Source organism: Manacus candei, unplaced genomic scaffold (assembly GCF_025592945.1).
Source record: "Manacus candei isolate 608988 ecotype Guabito, Panama unplaced genomic scaffold, ASM2559294v1 h1tg000043l, whole genome shotgun sequence".
NCBI classification, from domain to species: domain Eukaryota; kingdom Metazoa; phylum Chordata; class Aves; order Passeriformes; family Pipridae; genus Manacus; species Manacus candei.
This window is the reverse complement of record NW_026138091.1, coordinates 8,276,499-8,296,354: the sequence shown is the minus strand read 5'-3', so window position 1 is coordinate 8,296,354 and position 19,856 is coordinate 8,276,499. Positions and strand designations below refer to the sequence as shown.

Here is a 19,856-nt window from a genome sequence, read left to right as displayed (position 1 = left end):
TGTCCTTCCCTTTGTCAGAGCTCAACAAAAGTGCTGGTGATTATTTTTCAACATTATTAAACACATTATTTCATTAAAATTAAATAATCTGGGGAAACTGCAGGAAGATTAAATATGATGTAAAGGCTTTCTGGCCAAACAAACATTACTCTCAACTTATTAATGCTATTTTATCATATAAACAGTGTTTTTTAAGGCTACACTTAATGTAGTCTTGAATGAGTCCCCCGTCGCCATGTTCAGGGGGCTTGGCAGGTGCTTTGAGGAGGATCCCTTCTTCAGTAATCCCTTTGCTGCCCACCACAAACCCATGAGGCAGATGATGAGGAGCTTCTCAGAGCTCTTCGGGAGGGAGCCGTTGCCGAGCCTGCCGGAGGGCAGGGACAGAGCAGACAGAGCGCTGCAGTGGAGAGCGCGCCCAGACTCCCGGCTGGCTCCTCGGGGGAACCGCAGAGATGCAGATTTTGGGGATCCATTTTCTGCCATGGACAGGATGATGTCAAACATGAGGAACAGTATGCTGGAAATGTACAGGAAATTTGATGACCTGTCCACGTACCCCGATGGACACACGTTCAGCTCCTCCTCCATGATGACTTACTCCAAAGTGGAGGATGAACCTCCAAAGGTTTTCCAAGCCTTGGCCCAGATTCACACAGCCCTCGGAGGTGTTAAGGAGACAAGAAAAGCACTTAAGGACTCTGAAGGTGGCCTGGAACAAATGGCCGTTGGCCATCACATCCAGGATTGGGCTCATGTTATCAAAAACTCCAAGAACTGCAAGATTGGGGATGAGGAGATGAACCAAGAATTCATCAACCTGGATGAAAATGAGGCCCAGAGCTTTGATGAGGAGTAGCAGAAGAAGGTCTTGAAGTTCAAGCCAGAACTAGAAGCTCTTTAGAAGCTCCAAAATACAGAAGTATCAATTACAAGGAGAATGGATCAAGAAGAGAGAAGCTACTTGGAACTGGAGATTCCAGAGTGCCCAAAGATTCCTTGGAGTCTCTCAGTGTGAAAGGAACACATGTCCCCCTCAACAAAAGCAGCAGGAAATAAGTGGCCCCATTCCCCTGAGATGGAGTTTCTCCAGAGCAGATAATGGTGCTCATGTCCATACAAATGCACAGGATACGTGACCAATCTCTGTGTTGTGCCTTTGTTCCTCCTGAATGTTCCTCAACCTTCAGCTGCTCAGTTAAACCCTCTCCTTTCAGTGAACTAAAACCCCAACCACTTTCTGCCTGAAAGCACTTTATGGATTATCACCAATTCTATTTAAAAAAGAATTGATTTGCAAAGTTTTTCAGCTACAACTGCACCGGTCTCACACTTTATCAAGCCTGGCAGTGCAGCTACTTTTCCCCACTCTATAAGTTGCACAGAAAATAAATTCTCTTCAGTTTGTGTAGCTGAAATAATTTTTAGGTGATACGTAATAGGAATTCAAATACATTAGAGCCAACAGACCAGCTGTGCACTCCCACAGATAACACACCAGCGCTCTGACTACAGCTGAGCAGTGCTGGCACAGTATCAGCTCTGTCTCTCCAATATTCCCCCCTCACAAGTAGGATGGGGCTGGTCCAAATCCTGGGAGCGGACATAACCAAGACAGCCGACCCAAACTGACCAAAGGGATATTCCATACCATATGACCTTCTCAGGTATAAAAACTAAGAGAAAGGAAGAAAATGGCAAGGGGAGAATGGGGGGAGAGCATTATTTACATTTACCTTCTGTAGCAACAACTACTTGTGCCAAAGCCCAGCTTCCAAACAGGTGGCAACATCGCTTGCTGATGGGAAGTATAAAATAAATCTTTTGATTTTTTTCCTTTGCTCGTATGCACATGACCCTCATTTTTGCTTTAGTAAGCTACCTTTATCTTGATCTGCAAGGGTTTTTTCCCACCTTATTTTTTCTCCCCCTGGCCCCCATCCTGTGGAGGAGGGAAGTGATAGAATGGCTTGGTGGGCATGTAGCATTTAGCCACGGTCAACACACCACAGTCTTAAAAATCTGTTAATATTTGATAATAAAAGGATTTTTTGAATTACAAATTTTATCATATCAGCTTTTGAAAATAGTACTTCCTGTTACTAAAAAGAATGAAGGCAGAAATATATTCGTCTGAGGGTACTTCTTTCTCTGGTCTCTTAAATGTTTACTTGACTTTTGTTTCAAAGCAATATGAGTAACACTGTGGCAGAAGTGAAATAACAATATTTTTATCCCTAAAAAGAAACTCAAAATTTCACTGTCCTAAATAACAATGAAAAGACAAGGTTAAAAAAAAAATAAAATGAGGTAAAAAACGAAGTCTTAAAAATCTTTTGCAAAGAAAATTCCAAAAAGAGGTGTAATCATTTATTTATGTATCAAACCTGAATCTTGTATGAATATGGTTTTATCTAGTTGATGAAAAGTTATTGTGAAATCAAAAGAATGCCAAATTTCAGGGGTAATACCTGTGTGGTAATCATAAGGAATTTCAATATTGTATTCATAGATATTCAAAGTTTCAAGGACCACGGGACTGAAATATGAGACCAACAAAATCTTGATGATAGTATAAAGTTCATGGGGTAGAAAGAGCTCCTTGCTCAGCATTTTGTTGGAGGGTAATGTACTCAGTATATAACAGTGCATCCCTTATTACTATGGATATATATCAGCAGTTTTTCATAGAGACTGAAGTAAGAGAATAATTAAATTGTTAATGTACACAAATACAAATGTGTATAAATATTTAATGTTCATATTGATAAATTAGTCAGTATAATGATGATGATATATTAATTATTGCTTTAATTTCTTTACTGACTACTATTTACTATGAAAAGTTTAATTGTTACAGATGATGGTCTCTTCTGTTTAATTCTGAATTCTCTCTTCCTTTCCCTGTCTTGCAATCAAGTGTTTTCATTTCTGAAATTGTATCTTACAAATAGGTTCAATCATCTCATCAAAATATATTCCCAATTTAAACTCATCACGGCAAAGCACTGTGCATACATGATCAGCAGTATTCCTCACCATTTAGTATGTGAGTGGATACAGCTATCATATTCATAACGATCCACAGTCAATGACTTTGACTATGCAAGCAATGCTAAATTAATAATTTATATTTCAGTTTTCTGAAATATAGAGAAAAAAAGATGGAAAAACTTAATATCTGGAGGATAATAGGAGCAGATGTCTGATAGAATGCTTCTTCTATAAATAACTAAAGACACCATATGGAATGACAAAAAATTGGGATGTTCTTCTTTGCTTCCACCTTATATTGGAGAATTTATGTTATTTACAGAGATGAAGTATTTGCACTTATTTTTATTATATATCTATTCTTTCATATTATTCATTTTTCAGTGTAAATTAGACTAAACTAGATAGCTCCCTGGGATATACTAGTCACTAGAAACTAGTCATCATGAAAACTCCAATGACAATGCATTGAGCTCTTTGTGGTAGAAATTGTATGCTGTTGACACTTCTCCAGTGCATTTCATATGCTTTCTCAGTCACCCTGTTAGCACAGAGAAGCTAACTTTATTGTAAAGTTTTTATTCGGTTTTTAGCTGACTTTCCTTTAAATTCAGAAGAGACTGGACTTTCTTCTGGTCTGAGAGTGGTAGAAACCAAGCTTAGTCCAGCTTCAGGAGCTAGCAGCAGAAAATACTAATGAGGCACTGCTGGCCTCATTGGCCAGTGCTGCCTTGCAAGAGGGAATTTCCCTGTTTAAAGAGGAATGGATCAAACCAAGAGCACAAGAAATTGGCATCTGGAATAGAGAAAGGTGAGAGTAAAAGAAAATGTCTGAAGTGCAGAACAGGACCTTTTGTACAGTCTTCAAGTTTTTACATTATTTTGTCTTCTGAACTGTCACTGCAAAGTGCCTTTTTAAACGTATCATGTAATTACATTTTTGACTATATGAGTATTGAAGGCTTTACCCTTTGGAAACATCATTTGAAAGACCATTCCAGGTAGACCAGCCAACACTGAAATTCTAAATTCCTCTTTTTCACATCACAAAATCAGGACACAGTTCAGGACATTTGGTGATCTCTGCTCAACACACGACCAAGAAAAGATAACAGGCTGGTCACAAGTGCTGTGAATTCACATAGACCTGTCACAAACTTGGATGGTGGTTGTCTCTGTTACACATGACCCAGACTAGTGCTGTTTTTCCATTGCTTTTGGGAGAGTGCATTTACTCAAGAGTAACTTACCAAACTCTGTAGTGCAGTACTGCGTATGCATGGAGTTTGTCTGTAGCTGGCTTAAATGTTATTGTGATGTATCTCTTATGATTTGTATCTGATACTTCAGACTGTTATGAAACACAATTCAACCTGTAAATCTGAAAGACAGATTCACAGAATGAATATTATATTATTTTCAATATCAGTAATGATAATATGAGGAAAAGTTGATCAAAAGGCTTATTTTCCACTGTTAAAAATAAAATCCAGAATCCTTGTGGAGAGTAAGGAGGAAAAAAAATGTTCAGTTCAGAACAAGAACCAGGAGTTTTCAGGGAAATACTAAATTGACACGGAAATACCATGATGATTTGGAGTCTTTTAGTTTGGTTCCCCTCCCCGCCCTCCCCCCATTTCTGAAAAGTTGTACTATGGGTAAGTTATTCAGATGAAATTGAGCCAGGACACTTTCACTTTCAAGATCCATATATCTGTATCTGACTTTCTGCTTTTTTATTCTGAGTTCTTCACAGCAAACTGCTCATAGTAAATATTGATCTTATCGAGCTACACTTCTTAGTTGGAATTCTTACACTTTTTTCTTTGGAAGGGGGGAGGATTGGGAAGAACTTTCTCTAATCCTTATAGAATCATACTTACATAGAATTCAATTTTTTTTCAGTATATTCTTCCATGTCATATTTGGATAATTCTTTACAAGAGTCAAACAAGGAAATTATATCCAAATTTGTTCTTCCTTGTATACATAAAAATTCTGAGTCTTTAAAAAGGGTATGTATTTCAGGTAATACTTCAGAAATTAAATCAAATTAAATAACTAAATATTGCTTATATTAGAAAATTCTATATAATTTCTCCCCATAGGGCTTATCTGTATCTCTGCCTTCCAAGATTTGCCCACACAAACACGATAGTTTTTTGGACAACTACTTCTCCCTTTCTGCTGAGATGTTTTATGTCACTTTTTTTTTTCTCTTTTTTATTAGTGGGAAGCGATACCATCCAGTGTCCCTGACAGGTTGGAGGAGTAGGTCCATTTGAACTCCATAAAATTCAACGAGGCCAAGTGCAAGGTCCTGCGTCTGGGTCAGTGTAACCCCAGTATCAGGACAAACCACTGGACAAACTAAGAGCAACTGCCCTGCGAAGCACTTTTGGATATTGGTTGGTGAAAACTGGACATGAGCTGACAATGTGTGCTTGCAGCCCAAAATAACAAATAGTATGCTGGGCCTCATGGTCAGTAGACTGAAGGAAGTGATTTTCGTCCTCTTCTATGCTCTCATGAGATCACACGTGGAGCACTGTATCAGCTCTGAGCCCTGTACAAGATGTGGACCTGCCAGAGCAGGTCCAGAGGAGGACCACAAAAATGGTCAGAAGGCAGGAGCATCTCTCCTACGAAGACAAACTGTGAGATCTAAGTTGTTCAGCCTGAAGAGGAGAAGGCTTCTAATAGTGGCCTTTCAACATATAAAAGGAGCTTATAAGAAAGAAGGAGATAGACTTTTTACCAAGGTATTTAGTGACAAGGCCAACGTTTTTAAACTGAGAGTAAATTAAAATTGGACATAAGGAAGAAATTCTTCAAGATGAGGGTGGAAAAAAGTTGGAACAAGTTGTCCAGAGAGGTTGAATACCTGAATCTTTTATATTTTTATCGAGTTGGTGAAAAGTCATTGGGAATTTAAAGATGTCCCATCTTTGGAAGTCATCTTGGATGGGGTTTTGAGCAACTTGATCAAGCAAAATATGTTTCTGCCTATGTTAAGGGAACTGGGCGAGATGATCACTATAGGTCTCTTCTAACCCCTCAAATTCAAACCATTCAATGATCCTATCAAAAATTTAATGAATGGACAGCTAGAAAGGAAGGCACTTTCAGCGTTTTTTCAAGACTATCGGTTTTTGCTTTACTCTTTAAGACATATTGTAAAAGACGTATTGATAAAAATAAACTTTAAAATAACTTTAAAACTATTAGAACTGAATGACTAACAACAGACTCAGCAGGTTCCCACAAAGTTTTCAAGCCTTGAAATATGTCATAATGTTAAAAGCAAAGCTAAACCTATCACCCAGTGAAATAAAGGGAGGCAGGTCAATATATGGATTTGTGTTGGTTTTTTTTTCCAGAAAACATACATTGTATAGAAATACATCTGCATCAGCTTTCAAATGCTTACACATCATTACCTCATCGACATATACTTAAAGATTTATCTTCTTTATTTGTACAGATAACCATTACATATTTTGTGATGGAAGACCACATTACTTGATACATATATGCAGTATAAGAGGTCGTTGCATTTACATTTTTATCTAATAGGTCATGCTGGACCAGAAATTTAGAGTTTAGGTTTACACACTTTTTTATTTGGTAATGTAAGATGAATCAAAGAGATAAATGCACACATGACTATCTCAAATAGGTGATATAGGAATGATAGACGAGCAGTATTTTCTGTTTCTGCCTAGCTAGAGCAGCCATGTCAAGTTCCTCTGCACTTCCCAGTTCAGTGTTGTTTCAGATGAATAGAATGAACTGTCTTTAAATTATTGTAGGGTATTTATTCAAACATAATTCTTGCACACAGTGTTATACTACATTGCAGCATGCAGCACAGAGTGTGGTGCAGCTACTACCCCTAGCAACACTGTCAGGAGTCTGTTGGTATTGATGTCCAAAATCTTTGGGAGAAAAAGAATCTCCAGGCAAATTAGATAAGATAGAGAACAGCTCTTTTAATGCAGACCTTCTGGCCATAGAGTATGAAAGTTGCACACTCACATACAGAATTCTTACATGGTTATATCATTTACTAATTATCGTATCTAATAGGGACATTCAATCCTAAGACCCCTTTTACCCTGGTACCATCATCAGAACTGCCCCACTGGAGTCCCTCCAACAGTCTTAGGCCTTCTATCTTGTTTTGTCTACCATAACTCTTGTTGTTCTGGTCCAGGTGCACATCCCAACAAAATCCAAAGGAATGTTCTTGCTAAATATCTATTACCTTGAAAAGATGGTTAAAAGACGGTTAAAAAGAAGCTTTAGGAATGTGACACACAAACTGTGAGAAAGTAACGGTCTAAAGTGAAAGAAAACTACAGCCACATTAAAATCCACAAAAAGCTAAAAATCTTAAAAATTCTAAAGCATTTGTTCAATGACTAAGAAGAGGGTTTTGCTGTTTTTCTAAGTAGTTACAGAAGTTAACGTCATCAAATAAATAGATAATTAGAAACTTCGAACCTGAAAAGTCAGAACCCAAGTGAAGATTTTTTAAGTGCAGAATGTTTAATTTTAGACTTCCACATTCAAGTTTTTAGGCTTAAGTTAGGTATCTGAGACAAGCCTAAGTCTCAGTACACTTTGATAGATGGATCTGGATAGAACATTCAAGTTTTGCTCTTCAGAGAAGAGGAATAAGGAGTTAGTTAACTTTAGATGGCCCCTGGGAAAACCTAAAGTTTCATCAAAATTAATAAAACATAGTAAGAATCACAGCCAAAGCCAAAGTTGCGTAAGAAATGAAAAATGGGGAGTTTCTATAAAATACTCATAATGTGTTTGCAAACAGAAAAGATAGACTACTTTGTTCATAAATACAACCTGAAAAGGATGAAGGCATACTTGTCAGAGATATCTTCACTTAATTCACTTGGTGAAATGCTTACATATTTTAAAAAAACACCAAGTATATTAACAGTTTAGCAAAGTGAGTAATGTCACATAGCAGAGCATGTGGAAGGAGAGGAAATTTTTGTAAGGCACTATGGAGTGTTTCTTTGCATTGTGGAAACATATATGCAATATATTTCTTCCCAATGGGGAAATACTTTGCCAATCTGGAATATTTTTATTTTTTTTCCCTTCTTAAGTACAACAACCTCTATATGGTACAATCAATACCAATCAATGTAAGTGGATGTTGATTATCGAAAACAAACAAAAATAATCCCCAACTTCCCCTAACATAGTGTTCTAGTTTTAGGAAAGGCTGCTATGCCCCTACAGACTTCCACTGCAACCCAACAGACTGCTCTGCCCAGGGCAGAAGAGCCTTTTTAAGTGGAAGAGGAAACTGAGTTTGGTTCTTCCAGGAAAAAAAAACAAACAGGAGTATGTTTTTAAACTCTGGTCCCTCAAGGATGCAGGTGCAAGCCACAGAACCCTTTAATTAGGTACCAATGTCTTTCAGATATCTGGTATTCCTGTCATACTTTTGTACTGTTCTTTTTAGATAAACCAGACTCCCAGAGTGGCACGAATGAGAAACCATGAAGTCCCTTCAGCTGAGTAAGAATAAAAATTAAAAATCCCTGCAAATCGCTTGCTTGGTATTTTAATTTGTGCTTCATCTTAACATAGGCACTCTCTGCCTTAGCTTTTTAACTTTTTTCCTAACTCATTTATGGGTGAAACCTCTGACATATATATATGTTTATTAGGACTTTGAAACCAAGGAAGAAACAATATTATGATTCTGTGTTGAAAAGCGGTGACAATACACATGAGTTAGAACCTCAAACTAATTCAAAGCATCCACTGTGATCCTTGGGCCACTGTAAAGAATGAAGATGCAGAATTGCATTTATAAACCAAGGGATTTCTCTTAATAGATATCATAAAAAAAAGGGAAAAAATTTAGTCCAATTCGACACAGTTTGGTTGTTAACCTTGTTCAACACACTACTGTTTCTTGCCTTTTGCACATTACCTTTCTGGAAAAAAGCATTTTTTTATAAATGATCCTCCATTTACATTCTGAATTTTCATTATGTCAGTCATTCGATCCCATTTCAGTGGTGAAATCTGTGGGCCTCTGGCTATTTTAATGTGATGCCTTTCATGTTATAATTGATGCTTTCAGAGGAAACTCAAGTCCTCAACGAACATCAGCTAAAATGTTAAGAGTGCCCCAAAGTCCCTCTGGTATTATATTTTATAACCATGAAAGAAATGTCATTATTGTAAATTCTCAGCCTTTGTCTGAAAAGCTTGTACCAGTTCCCTTGAGCATCAGTTCAGTTAATTAATTCAAACATTTCCCCTCTAATCTCTAAAATATTTTCATATTTAAGACAATAAATGGAACACTTAAGGGGTTCATTCGTTGCTGGTCATTAATGTGCCATGGAATTAAAGGAATTATTGCTGGCCTTTGGTGACATGAATAATTTTAATATGGTTTGGACCGTATAAGGTTAAAATTATGACCTCTCAGTGCTCTGAGCAAATGAATATAATGAAATCCTTTGAATAGGACTTGCCACTCCTTTGCCTTTCTTGAAACCTAATTTGATACTTAACCACATGATTTATGTCAATTTTGGAATCATATTATTCAATGATAACTTTAAAATTAGTAATTAATTTAGCGGTGGATTCATTGCATTTCCCTTGAACCAGTGCATAAGGTTAATGCAATTGGAGTCTGATGGGTCTGGTAACTTTGACAGTAATTGGTTATTATGTTATATGTTAAGATAAGGAGTCAGCAGTTGAGAATCCCCATGGGATTTGCATGAGACAGAACTTTATGTTTGCAAATCTCTAATCCTCCCTTCAAACACTTCTTTTAAATTCATAACAGAGTTATTTTTGACCTTCATGGTGATATTTTACAAGGTTTAGGTCTAACTAATGTACAAAACCAGATAATAGCAATGCAGCAAAAAAAATCTCTTAGGAAGATCAACAAAGCAACCAAAGGTTTCCTCTTAGTGCTCAAATGCAGTATTTCAGTGCAACTGCCAAAATAACATGCTGTCACCATGGAAAGGTATGAGTTTCTTGATGTTATCTGATGTCCAGAATCAAAAGCTTATACTAAAGTCCAAAATCTATATTAATGTTTTGGTCATTACTTACTGGAAACCTTTTCTATAATTTTGAATTTTATTATTCATAGTTATAAAATCCTGAATAAAAAACTTTCAAACAATAAGTTGCATTGATCATCTTCTGTCAAAAACTAAACTTAAGGACAAAGAATGAAGAAAATATTTGTGTGTTTAGCTCATTTTATGAATAAGATACCTATGGAAAACTTTATGTTGTGACAGTACATAGTTTAAAACATGTTTTCAACATTATAAAATATTTAGAAGATAATAGATAAGGATAATACAGTTCAATCAAATATATTATCCAAGACTCTTTTCATTCAGTTTCCCTTTACAGCCAAATCATTAGAAAGCTTTTACAGCTTATGAATTGATTTACCACATTCTCTAAGATTTTTAAAGAACTCTTTAAAGATGTAACACCTTACAAGTATGCATGAAAGAAAACTGTCCAGATATCTTGATGTTTATATGAGCATAATTTATCACATCCAAACTTTTATAATTCCAAAGGAAAAAAAATAATTCCACTTCTGCATTTCTGAAATATTCATAGATATACTGTTAGGGTGATTGCAAGAGGGAAAAACATTAAAATCCTGTTTTAAAGACTGTGGAAATTAAAAGAGGTTTCTGAAAAGGAGTGACACCAAATGCATTGTCATGAGGGACAAATCTCTGAGAAAAGTCTGCAGTCAGGTCAACAGAAATTAAATGAAAGGTTATATGAAAATATTGCATGTCATATATCTCAAAGTACATCTTCTGAAAGTCACGTTTTCATGCATTAGATTAGGCACTGTCAGTTACTTTTATTTCTGAGGCATAGCATCAGTCACATTCGTTTAGACAATGTGCTACGAAAGGACTTGACATGATGCACTGGAATACATGTCAATTCAACCAGGAAAGTTAGAAATAGTATTTGAGCATTTTCCACCTGTCTGAACGACCAAACACCTAAACATGATTTCCAGCCTTTTCTTAAAGTTGGTCCCAAGTTTTCAAAAGTTGATACTACAAGAAATTTGGACTGATTTTCGCTGTCAGAGCTACATGAGGAACACTGCATGCTATGTGTTTTGGAACAGTGCATTCCTGTAAGCCACAATCATGCCCCATTCTACTAGCATCCAATTGCACTACAAAATAACAAATATATTTCAGATTAGGGGCTTAGATACCTATTTGGATTTTTTCCAAAGTACCACTGAGCACATGTAGAAGGGGGCTGGGGAATTTTAATTTCCCTGGAATAGAAATAGCATCATGGTTGAAGGCAGAAGCCACAGTTCAATTCTACTAGAAATACCCCCAAGAGGATCTGAACTTCACTGCTTGCTTCTGTCATTAGCACCTGGTATGAAATGAACAAATTTAATGTTACTGTAAAACACTGCGGGGGAAAAATCATCTGTCATGAAAAAATTCAATCCAGAATGGGACCATGTGCCAATTCAAAGTATGTTTCTCATGCATGTATGTTAAATCATAATAAATATAGCCTATGACCTGCCTCTCCTGAACTTGACTTATTACCCAGTAAGGCAATGCAAATTAAAAAGTTATATTATATAAAATATATATAGTTCATAAACTCTCTCCTTATCTGAGCAAATTTTCATACTATTTCCAACACCAAGACAACCGAGAAAAATAGGTATTTTAAAAAAATTTGCTGCCATTTTCAGTAAAAATTACACTCATATTTTGACACTTTTTATTGAGGCCTGATGGCATGACAAGGCACTTAAAACCTCTTGACTTCATGTTCAAAAATCCTAGCACTATTGAAGAAAAAGAAAACAGATTAAAAGGGTTATCTTAAGGACAAAAAAGGCTTTAATAACCTACCTTAAAGTGTGCAATTGCTTAGATCAGGTTTTTACTCTAAGTGCATAGATCTCTCACTATGTTCCAGAATATTAATACTCTTGTGAAAGAGAATGTATTCTCATCCTTAGATCTTATAATCCTTAGAGTATTACATTTTATTTCATGGCTTATGCCACATGCTTTTCTGCAAAGGCATAAGGTAGAATTTGCAACTTCAGATGATATTTGCTGATCCAGAGGTCTGCAGTCAAAATATGGGATAAAAGCAACTAGTGCTGGTTCTCAGCAGTTTCAAAGAAATCCGTCATCATTAATTCTCTGAGACTGCAGATAACAGATAATCACAAAGAATATTTTCCTTTCTCTTCCTCTGCATCTCCTCTTATCTGTTGGATGTTACTTTATGGGATTTCTAAAACTGGGGGATTTCTAGGACTGGTGCAAATGTTAGTGCCACTAAGTTATCCTAGAGTGTCAAATGAAACTGAATGTAGAAAATCTGAGCTAAATACCATTAAAAAACCCCCGAAATGTCCAGAAGACATCTTTTCAAAGGAAGAGTTCAAATCCCCACTATGGGATCATTTATTTTGCACCGGACGGCATGCACGAGAATACAAAAACAATTCTGAGTTGGAAAGATAGATAGAGGCACTATTGTAGATCTTTTTCACCTCAAACTTATACTAATTATCTCATTTATGACAGAGTTTACTAAAAATTCAAGAACCAATACACCAATGATGAAAAATTCTGCTGTATTTTGAAAAGGATAAATTGCATCTTCATAGTAACTTCCAGGATGAATTTGAGGCTATGTATTTTCATGTTGTAAATGAAAGTCAATCCTTTTGGGTAAACTCTTAAAACTAAGTTAGTGTATGAAGAGAGGGTATACCATCAATTTTGGTACTCATCAATCCAGCTTCTTTTTATGGTGAAACTGTTTATCCTATTCATGCATAAGAAATTGAGCATTTTCTCTTTAGTAAACATGTTTCCTTTCTCATGGTCTCCGTTTCTGTTTCATTATGCTGATTATTGTTAACTAGTATTTTAATTTGTCAGTTATTCCTGACAGCACTTAGCAAATACCCAGGTCTAAATGATAAAGGAGTTCTTATCCTCACCCTTGCAACTTCAGCAACACTATCCCATTTTCTTCTGCATCTCACTGACATCTAAGTTTCTGGTATGTAAATCTAATTTTCTGCCTTTTGTTAAATGTCTACTTCATATATAGATTTTGCTATCAGAAAAAATCCATATATAGAAATTTTGCATCTGGATTATGGTTATTTTTTCCAACATTAGAATCTTAATTTATATTATTTAATACCATAGTTAGTTTTCTTTACTATACTTCTACTTTCATGTGCAAATTCTTTAGTGTCTTAGCTCTCTAACCCTAATGCTTGAGAAATTTTCTATATACTCCTTTACACTGTGTATTAGATACGACATTCATGGTTTTGTTCATTCACATAATATACTTCTACCTCTTTCCCTCAGCACCTTTAAATTGCCATGCTGATACTGTTGGTTTTATAAGTTCTGTAACAACATGTAGAACTTCTCCTTACAGGGAGTCTGTTGAAAGCAAAGATGCTAAGCTATTGTCTGAGAAATGTTTGCTGTATTCTTTGAAGAAGACAAAATTCTTTCCTCTACAACATTGGTATAAGTACCGAAACAAGTCTCATATCACTCTCCTTCTTCTAAGTAACATAAGCATCTCTGTGAAGGTCACTCATATTGCCTCTAGCACAAAATGCCTTTTTTGGTCCAGAAGTGGGTTTTAATCATATCAGGTATTTTTGTTTGAGTCCTTCACTCATATTGCAAATATTTTCTTTCAGATATCCAGCAGTATTACTGAGACATCATTTTGCTAATGTGCAGAGGGCAGTATATTATTCTATTTAATTTATCTAAGACTCAGACATCTAGCTGAAATGAAGACAGCGTAGTTACTTGCTCTCTTACTCCTCAACTTCCTTCCTTTAAATATTCAGCTCATGGTCAGTTGTTCTCCTGAGTTCATTGTGCTCTTTTTTAATTTATTTCACTATTTGTTTTCCAGAACAAAATGGGGTTTGTGAATATCAAGGTTAAATTACTGTATATTTCTTTCTTTACTCCTTTTCCTACCTCTTTGCTATACATTCCACTGATTTACATAATTTTCCACCTCTGTATCATTTTGTATAATGGTTTGTTGTGTCTCTCTGCTAGGAGTTCCCTTTTAGAGCATAAATTCCTCTCAGGTATCTCTACAATCTCATTAGGATTCTTTTGCCTTCAGTGATTACATGTGTCATTCAAACTTCTGTGTTGTTCCATATCTGTATCTTTTCTTACAGTGTAGAAAGTACTCTACATTAATTCTTGTGTTTTATTCACAGTCTCCATCCAATAGAAAATCTATATACATTTCTTCTGAAACTGTCTTGCATTTTTCAATAGCAAACTTAATAGTTACAGTGTTTTCCTGCATATTAGTAAGCTAGTAGGAAAACAGTTTGGTAAGCCAAGATCTCCTGCAGTTTTAATCTACAACTCACTGTTAGATCATGTAGACATTATTCATGGAACAAAACTTGAAGGGGACTCCTGCTTCTCCAGATGTATCTCTTGATAGCAAAGTTGCAGGCTGCCATTAAGATATTCATATCCTATCACATATCTCTCCAAGAGAATCAATCCTCTAATCCCTAACTATAACATTAAGTAGCTTAGTCCCAGAAGCATATAGAAAAACATGAATTTAATTTAATACCATCCCACCTACTGGAATACGCTGTCACCAATAAATTCCTCCTTTCTCTTCCCATTGACCAGCATTTATGGATTTCTATTCAGGTTGCAGTTTTTTGTGAATTTCCCTTTCAGAGATATAACTCCTTTAAGACACTCTGCAGGTACTTTTTGCAGAAAAGCACATTGAAGTCAAGCATCACAACACTTGGGTGCATTTACCCCACACTCACTTTTCTTGATATACTGGAGGATGGGCTATGCCATAATTTCTATCCAGACACAAACTCTTCAGAAGAGAGAAATGGCTAAAATTTTCCTTCCTGAAGGGAATATTATGAACAAGCATGTCAAATGGTCACATATAATAAAATATTCTCATTATTTGTACTACATAATACACTGTATAACAGTGGAGTATAATAGTGTGAGTTTTTCAGGAGATAGCAGATGTAAAACTTTATGTTTCTCTTGAGAAAATAAAAGATACTACATTTTTCTTTACCCTCATGGAATTTTGGATAAACCTGAGAAATTAAGAGAAAGATCAGAGAACTTAGTGATAAGGGAATGCAAAATGTTTGTTAATTTTTTATTGTTAGTATTTTAAATTATTTGGCTAAACATATATATTTCATTATGGTATGGTTCAGTCTTCAAAGGAGCATTTTCACTTACTGAATCCTCTAGGGCTAGTCATTTATTCAAGTTAAGATGAGAAGAGCTTGAAATATTTTTATCATCTAAGTAACTGTAAAAGGAGGAGACAACATTGCACTTTCACGAGGATTAACTAACAATTCTCCAGTAATATTTATTTACATTCCTTTAGGGAGTCTTTAATATTGACCCTTCTCTCATAAAACAAAGCAATAGGTATGAGAAATAGGTTTATGATGGCATCACAACAATGCATTCAACATTCATCGAACATATTTTTTTCTTGTAATGTAGTTATTTCATCAATTTACTTCATTAACAAGGAACAGCATACATTATATTTGGAGGAATGTGGGAAAAATGGAGGGCAAATGATCATAAGTACTGGACTATGTCTGTACTTGTGAATCAGAATGTATAGTACACATTTAGAAATCTAATTTTAGATACAGTTGCATTACACATAAAAAGCATCTGACAGATCTGAGATTAGAGCTCAAGATTAAATGGCAAATATAGTTCTTGGCAAAGTACAAAGTAAAATGCTAACAACACATGTACAGCAAAGTGAGATAATTCTGGTCTGAGATCTGTGCAGTGACTTAATTTATGCCATGATTCTTTTCTCAAGAACAAGGGCAGAGGTCAGTTCTAGAACTTTGATCTTTACAAACAGTGACTATACATCAGTGCATATAGAGAGATGCTGATACACTTCTTTTTATGCTCAATGGAAAATAAACATAACATCCCATATATGCTAAAGTGGAATGTCAATAAAGACTGACCTTTTACCTAGAACTGTTGCAAGGAAAGTCTGTCATCTATAATGAAACTGTTATATTGAAAACATTGAAGACTTGTCTCCAGCTTCTGGACAAGTGGGTCTAAACTGTACACTGAAGTAATTAGAGAGGACAGCATTGTGTTTTGATTGTTTAATCATTCTCTGCATGTGCAATTGAAATACAGTTAAATTTCTTCTACCATCCTGATCAAATTTAATGGCAGAAAACCATGGTCAATATCTCCCTTTCTGAGGACAAGGAACAAGTATTATCGCACTGGCATATTGCTGAAACCAAGCTGGTAAGCTTTGCTGAAGATGACTATCTTCCTCCTGGTTGTATGAATGTTGTTCTCATGATTCTCTGCTTTGATCAGCGGACTTACTGACTTAGGTCAATGGTAGTTTAGACATCACACTGCAGCATCACAGTTATTTTGCCATAAATAGTTCAACTTTGACGCTGCAGGAGAAGTAAAAAGAAAATGAAAATATTAACAAAAGAAAACATTTCACACTCTTCTCTGTTAAGAGAAAAATGTAATATTAATGCTCGTTTATACTTACAACTACTCTCATTAGAGTGTCAGTACTTTTTAAAATCTCAGTCTTTCTTAGAAGCTGCTACAGTCTGGATATTTAATTTCAGATGATAATTGCAATTTGAATGGAAACAACAACGCACACTCACCCTCACTTTATTTTGAGATGGCACCAGACAAGTTCACCCTCTTGTTTTTCAAGACCTCTTGAATCATAATGATTCTTTACAACATTCAAAGATGGATTAATGATTAATGAAATGGATTAATGATTTCTAGTCAACTTCACAGATAGTACCCTAAAATGGTACCCAAATTCAGATTGCTATCCAGTGTTAGACAATTCTTAAATACAGGTATAAATTTAACCTGATGACCAATTCAGCATATTTTTGCCATGTTGATTACAGGTCCCTGTAGGGATGATGTGAATTAAACTATAAGATCATGTCCATTACCTGGTTTAATACAGTTTGCTATGCTTACATGTGTGTTCTAACTTGGATTTATACATGCTTAAATTTCCCTCAGTAGAAAGATAACATATCGTAGTGATATGTTTTCAAATTGTTGTAACCTTCTCTGTATGTCCACAACCAGCCTGAGCATGCTATGCAAGTGGTAGAGAGGATTGCATATCTATATGGCTTGTTTTTCAGAGCCAAATGGACAGTATAAAATTTCTGAAGTCCAGATTGAGGCGCAATCTGAAGACAGCATTCCCACCACATTAAAGAGTAATCTCTTTAATGACAACAGAATGAGCAAAGAGTGGTTGCTTGTTCCTTGTCCTCAGAAAAGTCAGTACATATGAAAAGAATGACTCCACTTGAGGTATGTGACTGTGTGGAGTAAGTACTTTGTGTTAAACATATGTACAAAATGCCACCCATGATGAGGTATGGGAACATACACTATTGCTAATCCCCAAATTCAATTTGTCACATGCCTTCTTCAAAAGATCCAACAGTTTACTCCTTCGTTATCTTTTCCTCAATCATTTACAGAAGCAGGCACATTTCCTAATTCCTCCATTAGTTCTGTTCAAGTTTCCTAAAAGCCTCTGATCATGGAATTTAGCAAAAACCTGTCTGAAATACAAGTATATGAATTAAATCAAATTTCCCGATCTCTTAAAATAAAAAACCAAGCAAAACCAACCAAGAATTCTGTAAAGTAGGAATTTTCTTCACAGAGCCACGCTGATTCTTTGACAGTAATTACTATTTTACACAGATGTCACTTAATTATTTTTAATCTTTTTCCAGTCTGCTAAATTGTCTTGTTATGCATCAAGTTTACAAGTCTTTTCTACAGACACTCTATGGAGGATTTCTTAATACCTACATACACATTTACCAGCCAGATGCCAGCTAGTCACTAGATGCTAAGGAAGTTTGCTGTTGTTAGTAAGTCAGCTATTGAATCCTCTTGAGACTTTCGAGTAAAATCCAACTAGAAATCTTTAGCTTTTATTATGTCATTTTGTCACAGTCACCTCAGTTTCAGAAGGATTCTTCTGTAAAGCTCACGCCAAAAATATCTCTGATAAGGGAACATACCCAATGTACCTTTCGACTAACTACTTACTAAATTAAGTAAGTTCATTCACAAATGTTTCTTTGTACCACAGTGCATAATACCATGGAAATAGGTCCTTGAAGAAAATAAGTATGTTTCCCACACTATGGAACATATCCTCAGAAATACCAAACTGAAATACTAGAAATAATTGTCTAGATTATCAAACACACAAATTTAGACATTTTAGACAATTAACAGATGAAAAAAAAAAACACTTTAGGCACCAGAGTCAGTGTTTTTTCCAGCAAAAATGTAGTTAAATTGAAGCTTCACAAATGTACTTAAAGTAAAAATCTGGGAAGTTGTTTTCATAAACAGTTTCTGAGTTTAGGTCATAAAAATGGAATTTTTAAAACATTTTTAAATTTATCAATAAAGCTCAAAGGAAGCTAAAGTTATGATTTCCACACCAGGTTGCTTACAAACCATGAAGAAAGGTTTTCATGTAAAAGCTGTCAAAGACATGTGAATTTACCTGTTATTCTGTAAATCTGACTAGAGTTAAGGTTCAGCACTTAAAATAATAGGTTTTTAGTGTTAGTATTTCTCCAGGTATATAAATGATTCTCCTTCATAAACTTGGTCCTTGTTTTCTGCATATTTGTTATAATTACCTGACAGGGATATTTTGTAGTAAAATAAAGGATATATGCTTCTCCTTAAAAGGATCATTTTTAAGCAACTACAACAGAGTAAAGGCCAATCATAAAACATTCTCTCTATGGTATTTGAGATCTCAGTTCCAATAGGCAAAAGTGAAACTAAAGGCAATTAACATAACTTAAATGCTGGAGCAAGGAACCTTTACCTCTGCAATTATTCACAGAAGTCAATAATGTTAGAAAGTACATCACAGTGAGTAAAGGTTCACAGTGTGCCCCTGCATAAGAAGGTGATTGTTCCTCTTAAGGAGTATGAATGCCCATTTAATTAATCCTAGTTGTACACTGAGGAAGTGGCCATGTTATATACTAGCAAAACATTTATGTTCAGGTCAGGGTCAGGACCCAATGGTTTTGCCCTTAATAATACATCTCCAGATTTTGCTGAGTACAAAAATATTTGAAGATCTGTATTGCTCTAGCTGAGCAGGTACTTCCCTATGGTAAGAATGACAGAGGAGTTTTCTGTGGAACGGCTAAAGCTTGTCTTCAGAATGAGTCTCACTGCTATTCTGATTCCAGCACAGTGCACATTCAATTCAAGATTCAGGTTATACGAACCCCTCCTCTTCACTAAATTATCAGAGAGGAAATATAAGTCTGAATTCATAATCATAATTCATTTAATTAATGAAAAAAGAATGTTTACTCAGCCTTTTTTTAAATTAGTTTTTATGTTAGTGAGGTGAAGACCTTTTATGCTCCTGAGCTTTCTTGTACATTGCCATTGTAGCTTGTTGTTCTAATGCTTTCCTAATCATAAATTATGCTACTTGTTAGTGTTAATTTCTTATGCTAGCATATAAAAAAAAAAGAACAAGTGGTATCAGTAGACAAGATATGCTGGTGTCAACAGAATGTTTTCATTCCTTACTAGAATTTGAAACACTCAAGAGTATCATGCCATCTATGCTTTAGGACACAGCAAAGC

At 35.5% G+C, this 19,856-nt stretch overlaps 1 long non-coding RNA gene and 1 pseudogene across 1 annotated transcript in view; one reads left to right on the top strand and one right to left on the bottom strand.

Moving 5' to 3' along the window:
• Nucleotides 1-19,856, bottom strand: part of LOC127474706 (uncharacterized) — a 460,005-nt gene that overhangs the window by 260,092 nt on the left and 180,057 nt on the right. The window lies entirely within an intron of this gene.
• LOC127474687 (myeloid leukemia factor 1-like) lies at nucleotides 221-1,149 on the top strand (annotated as a pseudogene).